This window comes from Tachypleus tridentatus, chromosome 4 (genome assembly GCF_004210375.1).
Source record: "Tachypleus tridentatus isolate NWPU-2018 chromosome 4, ASM421037v1, whole genome shotgun sequence".
NCBI lineage: Eukaryota > Metazoa > Arthropoda > Merostomata > Xiphosura > Limulidae > Tachypleus > Tachypleus tridentatus.
The window spans coordinates 47,594,752-47,609,436 of NC_134828.1; the positions used below are offsets into that span (position 1 = coordinate 47,594,752).

Here is a 14,685-nt window from a genome sequence, read left to right on the forward strand (position 1 = left end):
ATCTAAATGAGCCTGGTGTTGATTTACACTAGCTCGTTGTTCACTATGTCGACAACTACAATAACTAGTTTGTATTATTCTAGTGTTTACTATTTCGACAAATAGAGAGTCAAATTTGTACACTAGCCTGGTGGTGATTATGTAGTCAGCTTGAGTGACCAATCTACATTAACTTGGAATTGACTATGCTAACAGTTTAAGTAGCAATCTACACTAGCTTGGTGATGATTATGTTCATAATTAGAATGACCAATTTAAACTAGTCTGGTGTTCAGTATGTTGATATATATTGTGAAAATCTGCACTAGCCTGGTGATGATTATGTTGACAGCTAGAATGATCAATCTTCATTAGTTTGATGTTGAAAATTTGGACAGCTAGAGTGACCAATCTACACTAGCCTGATGTTGACTGTGCCAACAGCTAGAATGACTAATCTACAACTAAACTGGTGTCCTTACACAGGCTGTGTATCCTTCATGAGACTCAAGGCAAGCTCAGCCCAGGTTCCCAAACCAGTTTACATAACTAAAGCTGATCGACGCAGCCCAAATCCTCGATGGCATTTAGAATAAATCGAACACTAGCTGAAGATGAAATGTGAATATTTAGTGAACATGGTATATGATTTGTGAAGTATTTATGAGGTTTCATAATTGTTTCGCGAAAATTTTGAATCGGGTTTTTACTCTAAATCTGTCTCTTGCATTACTCTCTTCTGGATGAAAATAGAACTACGCGAAGGCATAGCAAGATTCAAGTAATCTTTTCGTAATAACCGGGATGTATCTAATCAGGTAATGCTGAGCAACTTGTAAAATGTATTATAAGTGAGAAATATTTATTTGAATTTTATAACAGTCGTTTACTCAATGTTGTCAGTACTCTGAATTATAAGTAGACTTTGGACGTGTATTGATATTTTGAATTATTGTGTTTAAAGAGAACTATTGTTTAGTTACTAGTTCTCAAGAAAAGATAAGATACCAAGATTTGTCCAACTTTAAAAACGTGATTAATCGCACTTTCACCGTTCGAGCACCCCAACCGTTTGTTTTGTTTTTGTTTTTTGGAATTTCGCACAAAGATACTCGAGGGCTATCTGTGCTAGCCGTCTCTAATTTAGCAGTGTAAGACTAGAGGGAAGGCAGCTAGTCATCACCGCCCACCGCCAATTCTTGGGCTACTCTTTTACCAACGAATAGTGGGATTGACCGTAACATTATAACGCCCCACGGCTGGGAGGTCGAGCATGTTTGGCGCGACGCGGTATGCGAACCCGCGACCCACAGATTACGAGTCGTACGCACGCCTTAACGCGCTTGGCCATGCCGGGCCGCACCCTAACCGATACAAACACAAGGTCCATTTCGTCTTTATACACTATTATTTTGGTCAAAAGTTTATTAAAGGCTTAACTAAAATACATGAGGTATCTGAAGGAAAATACGAGCAATATGGAAACCCAAGTCTCATTAAAGTGAAAAATAATGCTATTAATTCTTTCGGTGTCACGTCAGGTAGGAAGAATGAGTGACGAGTATAATTGACTCTTATAATACATTAGAGTTTGGACTAAGATAACTCGTCGTCCAGAGCATGTTGCTGAGTTTCTGTTTTGTAAATAGAAATCATCTACATACATATATAATGTGTAATAATTGAAATGTTACTGTATTTTACCAAATATTAGTCTTATAAAGCACAGCGAAGATAGGTCACTTTATAGAGACTAAAGGTCAGTTTTATATTATTGAATAGGGTAATATTAGTGCAGTGTGTTACGTCAATGCAGGTTGTGCCATGTTAGCCAGGCACGAATGGAAGGTCAATATCATAAAATGATGAATATATATATAACTGTATAATGTTGTAACGTCAAAGCTACTTAGATTAAACTTTTACATTTTCGTGTTAATATCTGGAGTCATTCTGGAACGAAAAAAGGATAATTTACATACATTTATTTACTAATTTTTTGTGATGGTTATGAGGTAAGTCAAATTGACAAACCCCATATGAAAATGATAGAGAAAATAACAGACAAAATATAAAGTTGTATGAAAAGAAACATTTGAAATGCATTTTGGAGGTTTTATAGATTACACAAATAATATTTGAAATTCTTGAAGAATTGTATTTCATTCATAATATTAAAATCATTTCGCTCTGGCACTAGTAGCAAAATATCCCCGATATTTTCACCAACAAATATTTAGTAAACGTACTTCATTAAATAGTCTGATTTTTGGGTACAAAAAATAAACAAACTTGTAAGCTTTACTGAAAATTTGCCAAATATTGTGAAGGTGCACAGACTGCATCAAAAGGTATGGTATAAATATTTAACTCAGATAAAATATACCGAGCCCGTCGCGAAAGCGTTAAGAGCTGTTTACCATTACAGTTATGAAGCAAAATCAACTACTGCATTAGCGTTAAGTCTATTTCATAATTTAGGTTCTTCCTCTAGAGGAACTTATCTTATATTGCACTATTTTCTGGTTTGTTAGTCGCCATTTGTACGGAATGTTTGTACATGGTATCAATTTTGTTTTAAGTCTTTTTTTTAGAGTTAACATAGTTAGAAGGTGTCTGTAATGCCTCTAAAATTTAAAGCGTTAATTTTAACACTGTATTAATAAAGTGTTTCTCATCTGTTGATAATTGTTTGTTCTTAGTGCTAAGATATGTAATAACCTCCCTACACTTTGTCCACTGTAGGGAATCGAACATTCGATTTTAGCCTTTTAACCATAATTATGATTTCACTCCGAATTCTATGCAGTAGGTAAAATTAGAAACCGAGCACTGTATTTATTTATAAATAGCTATTTGTGTTTTCCCTCATTGCTGGCCTCCCGCTAGTATATAATTATTCTGTGACACTAGTAGTATTATTTGTTCACGCTGCATCTTCAATGCATGTGAGGTTTCAGTTTGTAGGATAAGAAAGAACAGTTTACACTTGAAATATATTCCTTTCATTAGATTTTGAAACAACGTATGAGTAACATTAATTTTTTTCATTTAATGTTTATATGAATTGTCAGTTACAAATCAGTGTTCTAGAATTTACTTATATAAAACTCACGCTTCATTACAGCCCAATATATTCTATGGAGATATTAATATATGTAAGGAAATTTTCAGACTTAACAAGTATCACACATACTGAAATATTTGTTAACAAAACTTCAAGACACATTAATATACTGTTTAGGAAAACATTTTAGTTTTATAAAATACTCACATTTACACACCTAGGTTAGTTTCATGATAAATTACACCTCATGAATATCAAGTCCTAACAGTCTGAATAACTAATACAAGTTTCCACTTGCATATATTATATAAAACTGTTTAATCATAGCCCAATATACTATCATTGATATATGCAAGTGAAATTACAGAGTTAACAAGTATTACATATTTTGGAAAAATTACTTAAAACCTTCAAGGTATATAAAATATACTATTTACAAAACATCTTAGTTTATAAAATAATGACCAATACCCTTGTGTAATAACACCTAATTATATTTTTATTCTATCATATTATTATCAAATATAATACCATGAACGAAACATAAGGAACATTTCCAAAAGTCGTTTGAGCTATTATGATCGTGGACAGTTTCTTCATTTAGAAAATATTTTGCCTTTTTGCTGGACACTAGACCTTTTAACCCTTATATTATTTCTACTATATCGTTTAAGATTGACGTGTTTCACCTTCGCCTAATATGCTATCATCAATATATGTAAGTAAAATCTAAACTTGACAAGCATCACACATACTGAAAACACTTATTACCAAAACTTAAGTTAGACTGTTTCTTTATAACAAATTCACCTCAGGCTATCTGCTGAATCCAGCGAGTGGACTCTAACCCCTGATTTTAGTATTATAAATCCGTAGACTTACCGCTGTACCAGCGGGTGACGACTTAAGTTAGAAAAAGTGAATTTATCCAAGATTTATCATGCATAATGTGCATACATTCTGCTTTTAAAGCTTTGAAGAGCAAAACCTGTAAAAATTCTTGACAAAATATTTCAACTTTGTTAAGCCTTACAATGAAAGATGTAGCCTGCAAATAAAGACGATTTTCCCACATTTTATAAATACATAACGTATACTTTTATCATTAGAAAATAAACTTTATATCCATAATAAGTTACAAATAAGTATAACTTCGAAGAATACAACCCAAATTGTAAAATGGATGGTACTGATATTTCATTTTGTGTCTAAACAATTACATTCTGAAGAAGTTAGATTATGTATAGATCTTGGCAAATTAAATTTGTAAACAACAGTAGTTTTAAAAAACAAACATGTGAGTTCTAAATCGAAAACAGAAAATAAATTTCTAATATACTCTAAAATTTTGAAAATTTATGAACACACATTTACACTTTTGTATCATTATGTAAAGTGGAAGAATAAATAAATTTATTTTAATTGACTTTTAGGTTCAGTGACATAATAATGAAGAAATGATTTTGGTTGGGTTTTTAAATTATCTTAAGGGCAAATTGCGACGCCAACTCGATATCCTTTGATATTTTGGAATAAGACAAACTGAAATATGTATGAATTATAAAATAAGACTGCCAAGATTATATTAACTTTCATACAAGTCTATTGTATTTCAGTTACAATACATGACTTAATGACATGTGTTCACTAGTCATATGCCAGTCAATAACCTCAACTCGAGAATTAACCTGTTCTATTTGTCGTGCAATATTTGAACATAATGAAGACAGGAATTAATATATTTCTCTCGCATATAAGCACAAACAGCAGTTACTTTAACTGTGAGAATTGTATTCTGTTGATCAGTCAGAAAACGGTCTAAATGCTGTGATGTTACGTCACTCTATCATTGGAACATTTAGTACTGTTAATATAATAGTAGATGTTTTCAATAGAGTGATATATTTGTAAGTTCTGAGATCTTATGACTCGATTCGTAATCTGAGGGTCAAGAGTTCGAATTTCCTTCATACCAAATATGCTCGAACTTTCAGCGATGGGGGGGCATTATAATGTCACAACTAATCCCACTATTCGTTTGTAAAAGAGTTGTCCAAGAGTTGGCGGTGGGTGGTGATGACTAGCTTATTTCCTTCTAGTCTTACGCTGTTAAATTAGAGACGGCTAGGGCAGATAGCCTTTGTGTAGCTTTGCGCAAAATTCAACGAAACAAACAAATAAATAATGATCAAATACCGAGATTATTCTGATTAAGTTATTATTATTTCTGCCATATAACATAATAATGGAATTTTAATTTTATATTTTAAAATGTAACACACTTATAAGATTTAAGAAAATTAGTAAAGTTCATTGTAGTAAGATAAAAGCCATAACACATTATTACATAACAGTTCCGTTACTGTCATAAAAAAAATCATGTTCTCATATTAGAGACGGAACAGTGTCTAGTAGGAATGATACGAATGTTACACATTTTTATACTAATGTTGTGATAATCAATAAAACTTAGTAAATAGGTGTATAAAGTGGAGCTAATTGCTAATGCTTGAGACCACTGGCAGTCTTTCTTCTCCCTATTTTGTGTGACGAAGGTGACATGTAAAATACGGCCTGAAACATTTTCTTATGGGGAGACAACCTAAATGATTATGCAGGGTAGCCGAACATGGTCACACAGTGGTACGAAAAACTGTGATCGTGTCAGCAGCGTTGCGACGGAAAGGATAAGAACCATAATCATAAAGAAATGATGCGAGACATCAATATCAATAAGTTAAGAAAAGGATTAATCCTTTCAATACAACTTTCTAATTTAACACATAAAAGCAGTGCTTTCTTTTATACGTTATTACAAGTGAGTTTCGTAACAGAATGCAGCATGTTGAATGTGGAAATTAAGTGATTATCGAGACATATATATATATATAAAGGAACTCTTTTTTCAAATGTGTAGAAATTAAAAATACACGACAGCATAGTCGAGCGGTCTAAGTAGCTGATTTAAAGCACCAATCCGAAAGAACGTGGGCTCGAATCCTACCGCTGCCATTCTTTCTTCATTATGCCACTTGTTAGATGAACAAGAAATGTGGGTGATAAATTTCGAAATAAGATATTTTTGGTGAGCCCAGTGGAAAAAGACTGTAAACTTTGTCGCCAAATAAACATAAAACAATTACCACATATCTAATGCTTTAGGTAAATCTCATCTGGACGCATAACAAAGTGTTTCAATCCGTATTTTACTCGTCATCCTTCTTTACACAAAACAGTGTGATATCTTGGAGATTGCGATATGAAAAAAAAAGATCAATTCATCACAACAGTGGTACTGACAGTAAATATGTGCGTTTTCTTATAGAAAAGCCACATCAGACTGTCTGCTGACCGTACGTCTTTGTTGGAATAAATTGGCATGCAATCTTATAAATCTATCTGTATAATCGAACTTTCACGAAACCTACCTTCAAAAAATTTGTTCCATGTGTAGAAGAATCACAAGAAGGCAGTTACAGCCACATTCTGTACACCACAAGTTTATTTTCTGTGCCCAGATTTTTAATGAAAGTGTAAAGATCAGTGAGTTAGGAAGGTACTAGAAACATTATCCAGTGTTTAGCAGAATTACTGCAAGAAAATCTCGCTCTTATTCTTACTCTCAAGGTTTTCTTTAGAATCTCAACTTTATTTGGAACCAATAAGTGTAACATCACAATATTCCCGGAATTCTCCATGTCTTTAAATACTGCGACGGTATTAGCGGCTTCTCAATCCGCGTTTTCCAATTTCCAATGAAACATTATTCTTCTATACTCAGTGTATAAATAATGACACGTTAAATTATAATAATGGAACAAAACGTAGGGTGTTGTAAATAACGAATATTTTGTCAAACTGTGTTGGCACACAGTCTGGTTGTGAATTCTACATGTTCCAGTTTTCTGCGTTTAGCTCACATTTACATAAACCTTTAGATATGTGGTAGTTGTCTCGTGTTTAATTGGCGACAATCGCTTGTAGCCTTGTTTTCCTGGCCCACCAAATATATTCTCCATCGTAATATTATAAACCACACTTCTTGTTCATCTGATTACTAGCATAATAAAGAAAAAATGGCAGCGGTGGGATTCGAACCTAGCCCTTTCGGATTGGTGCCTAAGACCAGCTTTTTTTTTTCTTCTTTTTATTCATCTCACCTCAACGAGGGCGTATACACAGAAATACAACAAATAAAACACATGTTAATGAATTAGCATGTAATAATAACTCAAGAGATCATCATGCTGAAAATTACCAAAAATTTAATAAAATTAGGTAAAAAATAAAAAAGGTAATTGTGAACAGCAGGTTATCCACCAAATAGTACGGTGAACATTAACAAAACAAGAAACCAATGGATCTGGCATTGGCGACAAAAGTATAAAGATAATGCAAATAAAAAAATAAAACTTATCTTAAAAAATCATATAAGAAATAACCTTCTGCAACTTGGGTTACCAAGATACCAGCATAAGAATACGCAGAATAAAGAAGCATTTAATGAGTTATGTAACAAAAATCTATGATAATGGAGATAGATATGTTTATGTACACGTACTTTAAACATGGAAATTAAATGAATTTCGCGATGACTGGCCAAATGAACTGAACGAGCAGAACATATAACTTGTCGTGCCAAACTTGTAAGCAAACAGAAGATGTTCCAGCATCTCCTAGGTAACGAAGGATGAGATCCCACTAATTGGCATCTCCTCCAAACCCAGTTAGATATAGGACAACCAAAATAAAACGCCAATATTGCATATACATAGGACCACAAAGGCGTACAAAGGGACATAGGAAATACAGATGGTCAATGGTTTCCCTCGCCTGTGAACAGAAAGTGCACAACCCTGTGGGATGTCTGTCCATATGAACCAGCTTGACATTAGTGGTTATCGCCTACAACCACAGTAAATAATCCAAAACACATACATGAAAACCCACAAAAGAAGAATAAGTGATTTTCCGAATGAGTTTCTAATCTCCAGAAGGAACAATATCCCCTCAATAGAATGGAGCAGGGACATGAGTAAGAAGTAAACTCTTTAAATAACCCACCAACTGCTTCAGGGATAACCCCTAAAATGAACCCGGTTAGCAGAGTGGCCCAGAAAATACAGGTCAACTACACGTGTGGTCGGTGGTAGAGGAGCCGGCTGGGTGGACAAAAACGCCAACCAGTCCACAGGCAACGCCTCCTTAAGCATATTAAAATGTGAAAAAATTGTGCGGACATTGGCCAACGTGTCAGCGTTCGTACACATTTCAATGACCGCCTTCACTGGAAGAAAACCTGGGAGCACCTCATTTTACAACAAATGTCGGACCTAAACCAAGCCTGCGTTAATAATTTCAGGAAAATAAAATGTTCGGTTCCGAACATCGATTGAAAAACAGAGGTTCATCAAAAACATGTGGGGAAAGAGGAGCTGGGACAAGCCCTTTATCCCCAAGAAGAACCTTCCATGCATGAAACATTTCCTGAATATACAAAGGCAACAACCTCACAAAACGTGGCAACATCCGGCACTGAAGAACCCAAAGAGATACATTGATCGCTAAATGATACATAAACATCTCGAATACCTAAATATGTTCCTTCCATACAATAGCGCTTTTGACCTCACAAGCAAAATCCTTAAGTTTATTCAGTATAATATCATCATCAATATATTCCGGGACATCCATAAATGACACAGTAATAGTTCGTTTAGTTACACCATTAGCAGAACAATGTACCCCATTGACAACAAGACCAGCATCGATACCCTGGTCCACATCAGCAGGGAGAACAAAAGTTACCTCATAACCTTCCGGTCTTGGAACAACAGCAGTAACCGATGCAGCACCAAACGTAGTAACAACAGCATGGATCACGTCCCCATGGCTTGAATTTGACGTTTCCACAAACACCGTGCGATGCATAACTTCTATAACCTTCTGGGTGGATGGAGACATGTTCAAACAAATGGCAAAAGCACAAAACTAGCAAAAAAATAACAACACGCGCACTAGGCTTAGCTAAGAAACACACACTAAGTCAAACAGTAGCTCGAAAAACCACGTCTGCACTCGATAACGAGAACCAGTGCTTTCCAAAATATTTCTTCCATAAATGAAGAATAGCAGCGGTGGGATTCGAACCCACGCCCTTTTGGACTGGTGCCTAACACCAGCGCCTTAGATCGCGCGGCCACGTTACCGTGTATTTTGGTTTCTACACTTTTTTCAAAAGAGTTCATTTACAAGTAAAAACCTTTGTATATATATCTATGTATATCAATATCCATTTAATTTCCATATTCACCATAGTATATTCTGCGATGAAACACACTTGTAATAACGTATAAAAGAAACCGCTGGTTTTATGTGTTGAAATTATTAATGGCGAGGTTCAATTTTAGAAGAAAATTTAAGTTTTCCTATTTCTCTGATTGTTCAGACCGCAAGTTGAACCTGCAAATCGTCAAAGAAAAGTCTATTTTCCTATGATAAAAGATTTTAAAGTAAAGTAAAAAATGCCATAAAACTTTTTATGCTCTCTTTCTTGAGAGATTCAATTCTTTTTTCCAATGTAACATACGAGTAGGGGTTATTTTATATCATGACCTCGAATTTTAGGCGTTCCTTCTTTAGAAATGCTAATTTGAGAAAGTAAGTTCAACAAGCGTCATCTGACCTACTGCCTTTATTAAAACAAAGAAATCAACAGTTATTAGTATAAAACACTCACAGATGATAATTTAATTTTAGCCTTTACCCTAACGAAGCCCGCATGACCTGAATAATATAACTGGTCTACTGAAAAGGACTACGGACATTATTACTGAAAGACGATGCTGTCGAAACTAAACTTGTACTTGAATAAACCTGAAAAATTAAACATTCATTTGGAACCGTTAAGTGTAACGTCAGTTTGTTGAAACGGAACGGACTTTCTTGTGCAATATGGCTTAACATTACGAAATTCCGGAATTCTCCATATCTTTAAATACTGCGACGGTGCTAGCGGCTTCTCATTTAGCGTTTTTCCATTTTCAATGAAACATCATTTCTCAATACTCAGTGTATAAATAATCACACGTTAATTAATAATAATCGAACAAAACGTATGGTGTTGTAAATAACGAATATTTTCTGAAACTGTGTTGGCACACAGTCTTGTTGTGAATTCTATGCGTCGCAAATTCTGCGTTTATCTGAGATTCACCTAAATTATAAAACATGTGGCAGTTTTTTCATGTTAAATTGGTAACAAACGCTTTTGCCTTGTTCTCCTTGTCCCACCAAAAAGATTCTCCTTCGAAATATTTTACCCACATTTCTTGTTCATCTGATATGTGGCATAATAAAGAAAGAATGGCAGCGGTGGGATTCGAACCCACGCCCTTTCGGACTGGTGCCTTAAACCAGCGCCTTAGACCGCTCGGCCACATTACCTTGTATATATTTTCTACACATTTGAAAAAAGAGTTTTTTTTACAAGTTGAAAACCTTTTCATATGTTTATATCTCGATATTCACTTAATTTCCACATTCAACATACTGTATTCTGTTAAGAAACACACTTGTAATAAAGTATAAAAGAAACCACTGCTTTTAGGTGTTAAATTAGAAACACGTATTGAAAGGGATTAATCCTTTTTTATCTTATTGACACTGATGTCTCGCATCATTTCTTTATGATTGTGGTTCATATCCTTTCCGTCCAACGCTGCTGACACGATCACAGCTTTTCATACCACTCTGTGACCGTGTTCGGCTATCCTACACATTCATTTAGGTTGTCTCCCACAACAAAATCTTTTAATCCGTATTTTACTCGTCATCCTTCTTTACACAAAACACTGTCATATCTTGGAGATTGCGATATGAAAAAAATATCAATTCATCACAACAGTTGTGCTGACAGTATATATGTGTGATTTTTTATAGCAAAGCCACATCAGTCTATATGCTGACCGTACGTCTTTGTTGGAACAAATTTTTAAGCAATCTTTTAAATCTATCCCTAGAATCCAACTTTCACGAAACCTAGCTTCAAAAAATGTATTCCATGTATTGAAGAATCACGAGAAGGCAGTTACAGCCACATTCTGTACACCACAATTTCATTTTCTATGCCCATGTTCTAAATGGAAGTGTAAAGATCAGTGATTTGGGAAGGTACTAGAAACATTATTCAGTGTTTAGTAGAATTACTGCAGGAAAACCTAGCTCTTATACTTACTCTAAAAAATTTCTGGAGAATCTCAACTAAAGATTGGCACGGGGAAGAATATTTACAATAACATTTAATCTACTTACATCAGTATAAGAGTCGATAAGGTTTTCTTTTTTTTTTATTGACGGTAGACAGAAATACATCTTTAGATTTTATCGTGCTAGTTATCCGAAAGCAAAATAATGAGAACACGTCTTCATTTGCATTTCAGCAGGAGATATAAAACTTTTAAATATTATTCTAAAGAAAACAGAAACAATACGTTAACACTTCATCTTGACAAAAGAAATTTATGAATGCAGTCAATACGTGCAGTGAAAGACTTCAAGTGTCTCGAAGTAAGTTGAGGATGATAAATGCTTATTTGGGTCTGGAATTAATTTGAAAATTTTTTCATATATTTGAAAATCTACTATATTACTTCAGTTCCATGATTGCAATTAAACATTTTTATCAAATGCAAATGATGCATATACTGCAGATTTGCACCCCAACTTCTGTTTGTATTTCAGATGAATATTATAGAGTGTAAGCACGTGATTTGGTTTCCAGGAAAGTCGGTAATTTGTTTATCTCATATTTCAATTCGTAGTTCCAGAAACTTTTTAACGAGAAATCCTCTGATAATATGTATCTAAAACAACAATGTCTAAGGCGTAACTTGTCATAAATTAGTTAGAGACTTCCATAGCGCTCGAGATCAACTGTCGCATATCGCGAATTACGATGTTTGTTCAGCATATTTAAATTTTTAACGATACACCGTTTTACGTGATAGCAAATTTGCTATCGTAACCCATTTCTTAATAAACTGAGTTATGCTCACGCTAATTTCACAAATTGTTTTTTTTGCTGAATTATTGTGATATAGTTTCAAGATCAATGGAGTTAACCGCATTTTATACTTCACAAACTAAATACTAACAGGAATATTTATGTTGTTTGTGTAAGGATGAATAGAAATGTTTGTTTAGTTAACATACGTAACATCTGGCATTATATAAAAATAAACGCTCCTATTTCTTGAAATTATTAATAGCGAGGTTCAATTTTAGAAGAAAATTTAAGTTTTTCCTATTTCTCTGATTGTTCAGACAGCAAGTTGAACCTGCAAATCGTCAAAGAAAATCTATTTTCCTATGATAAAAGATTTTAAAGTAAAGTTGAAAATGCCATAAAACTTTTTATGATCTCTTTCTTGAGAGATTCAATTCCATTATTTCCAATGTAACATACGAGTTGGGGTTATTTTATATCATGACACCGATTTTAGGCGTTCCTACTTTAGAAATGCTAATTTGAGAAAGTAAGTTCAACAAGCGTCATCTGACCCTGCCTTTATTAAAACAAAGAAATCAACAGTTATTAGTATAAAACACTCACAGATGATAATTTAATTTTAGCCTTTACCCTAACGAAGCCCGCATGACCTGAATAATATAACTGGTCTACTGAAAGAAAGGACTACGGACATTATTACTGAAAGACGATGCTGTCGAAACTAAACTTGTACTTGAATAAACCTGAAAAATTAAACATTCATTTGGAACCGTTAAGTGTAACGTCAGTTTGTTGAAACGGAACGGACTTTCTTGTGCAATATGGCTTAACATTACGAAATTCCCGAATTCTCCATATCTTTAAATACTGCGACGGTGCTAGCGGCTTCTCATTTAGCGTTTTTCCATTTTCAATGAAACATCATTTCTCAATACTCAGTGTATAAATAATCACACGTTAATTAATAATAATCGAACAAAACGTATGGTGTTGTAAATAACGAATATTTTTGAAACTGTGTTGCTTACACTGTGTTGTGCATTCTATGCGTCGCAAATTCTGCGTTTATCTGAGATTCACCTAAATTATAAAAAATGTGGCAGTTTTTCATGTTAAATTGGTAACAAACGCTTTTGCCTTGTTCTCCTTGTCCCACCAAAAGATTCTCCTTCGAAATATTTTACCCACATTTCTTGTTCATCTGATATGTGGCATAATAAAGAAAGAATGGCAGCGGTGGGATTCGAACCCACGCCCTTTCGGACTGGTGCCTTAAACCAGCGCCTTAGACCGCTCGGCCACACTACCTTGTATATATTTTCTACACATTTGAAAAAAGAGTTTTTTTACAAGTTGAAAACCTTTTCATATGTTAATATCTCGATATTCACTTAATTTCCACATTCAACATACTGTATTCTGTTAAGAAACACACTTGTAATAAAGTATAAAAGAAACCACTGCTTTTAGGTGTTAAATTAGAAACACGTATTGAAAGGGATTAATCCTTTTTTTATCTTATTGACACTGATGTCTCGCATCATTTCTTTATGATTGTGGTTCATATCCTTTCCGTCGCAACGCTGCTGACACGATCACAGCTTTTCATACCACTCTGTGACCGTGTTCGGCTATCCTACACATTCATTTAGGTTGTCTCCCACAACAAAAATTCTTAATCCGTATTTTACTCGTCATCCTTCTTTACACAAAACACTGTCATATCTTGAGATTGCGATATGAAAAAATATCAATTCATCACAACAGTTGTGCTGACAGTATATATGTGTGATTTTTTTATAGCAAAGCCACATCAGTCTATATGCTGACCGTTACGTCTTTGTTGGAACAAATTGTTAAGCAATCTTTTAAATCTATCCCTAGAATCCAACTTTCACGAAACCTAGCTTCAAAATGTATTCCATGTATTGAAGAATCACGAGAAGGCAGTTACAGCCACATTCTGTACACCACAATTTCATTTTCTATGCCCATATTCTAAATGGAAGTGTAAAGATCAGTGATTTGGGAAGGTACTAGAAACATTATTCAGTGTTTAGTAGAATTACTGCAGGAAAACCTAGGCTTCTTATACTCACTCTAAAAATTTCTGGAGAATCTCAACTAAAGATTGGCACGGGGAAGAATATTTACAATAACATTTAATCTACTTACATCAGTATAAGAGTCGATAAGGTTTTCTTTTTTTTTTATTGACGGTAGACAGAAATACATCTTTAGATTTTATCGTGCTAGTTATCCGAAAGCAAAATAATGAGAACACGTCTTCATTTGCATTTCAGCGGGAGATATAAAACTTTTAAATATTATTCTAAAGAAAACAGAAACAATACGTTAACACTTCATCTTGACAAAAGAAATTTATGAATGCAGTCAATACGTGCAGTGAAAGACTTCAAGTGTCTGAAGTAAGTTGAGGATGATAAATGCTTATTTGGGTCTGGAATTAATTTGAAAAATTTTTTCATATATTTGAAAATCTACTATATTACTTCAGTTCCATGATTGCAATTAAACATTTTTATCAAATGCAAATGATGCATATACTGCAGATTTGCACCCCAACTTCTGTTTGTATTTCAGATGAATATTATAGAGAGTGTAAGCA

At 34.1% G+C, this 14,685-nt stretch overlaps 1 non-coding gene across 1 annotated transcript; it reads right to left on the reverse strand.

Annotated features, from left to right (window-relative positions):
- Window positions 1-13,284: 13,284 nt before the first annotated feature.
- On the reverse strand, window positions 13,285-13,364 carry TRNAL-AAG (transfer RNA leucine (anticodon AAG)). The gene has a single exon. It is a non-coding gene; the product is annotated as a tRNA-Leu (tRNA).
- Window positions 13,365-14,685: the final 1,321 nt, after the last annotated feature.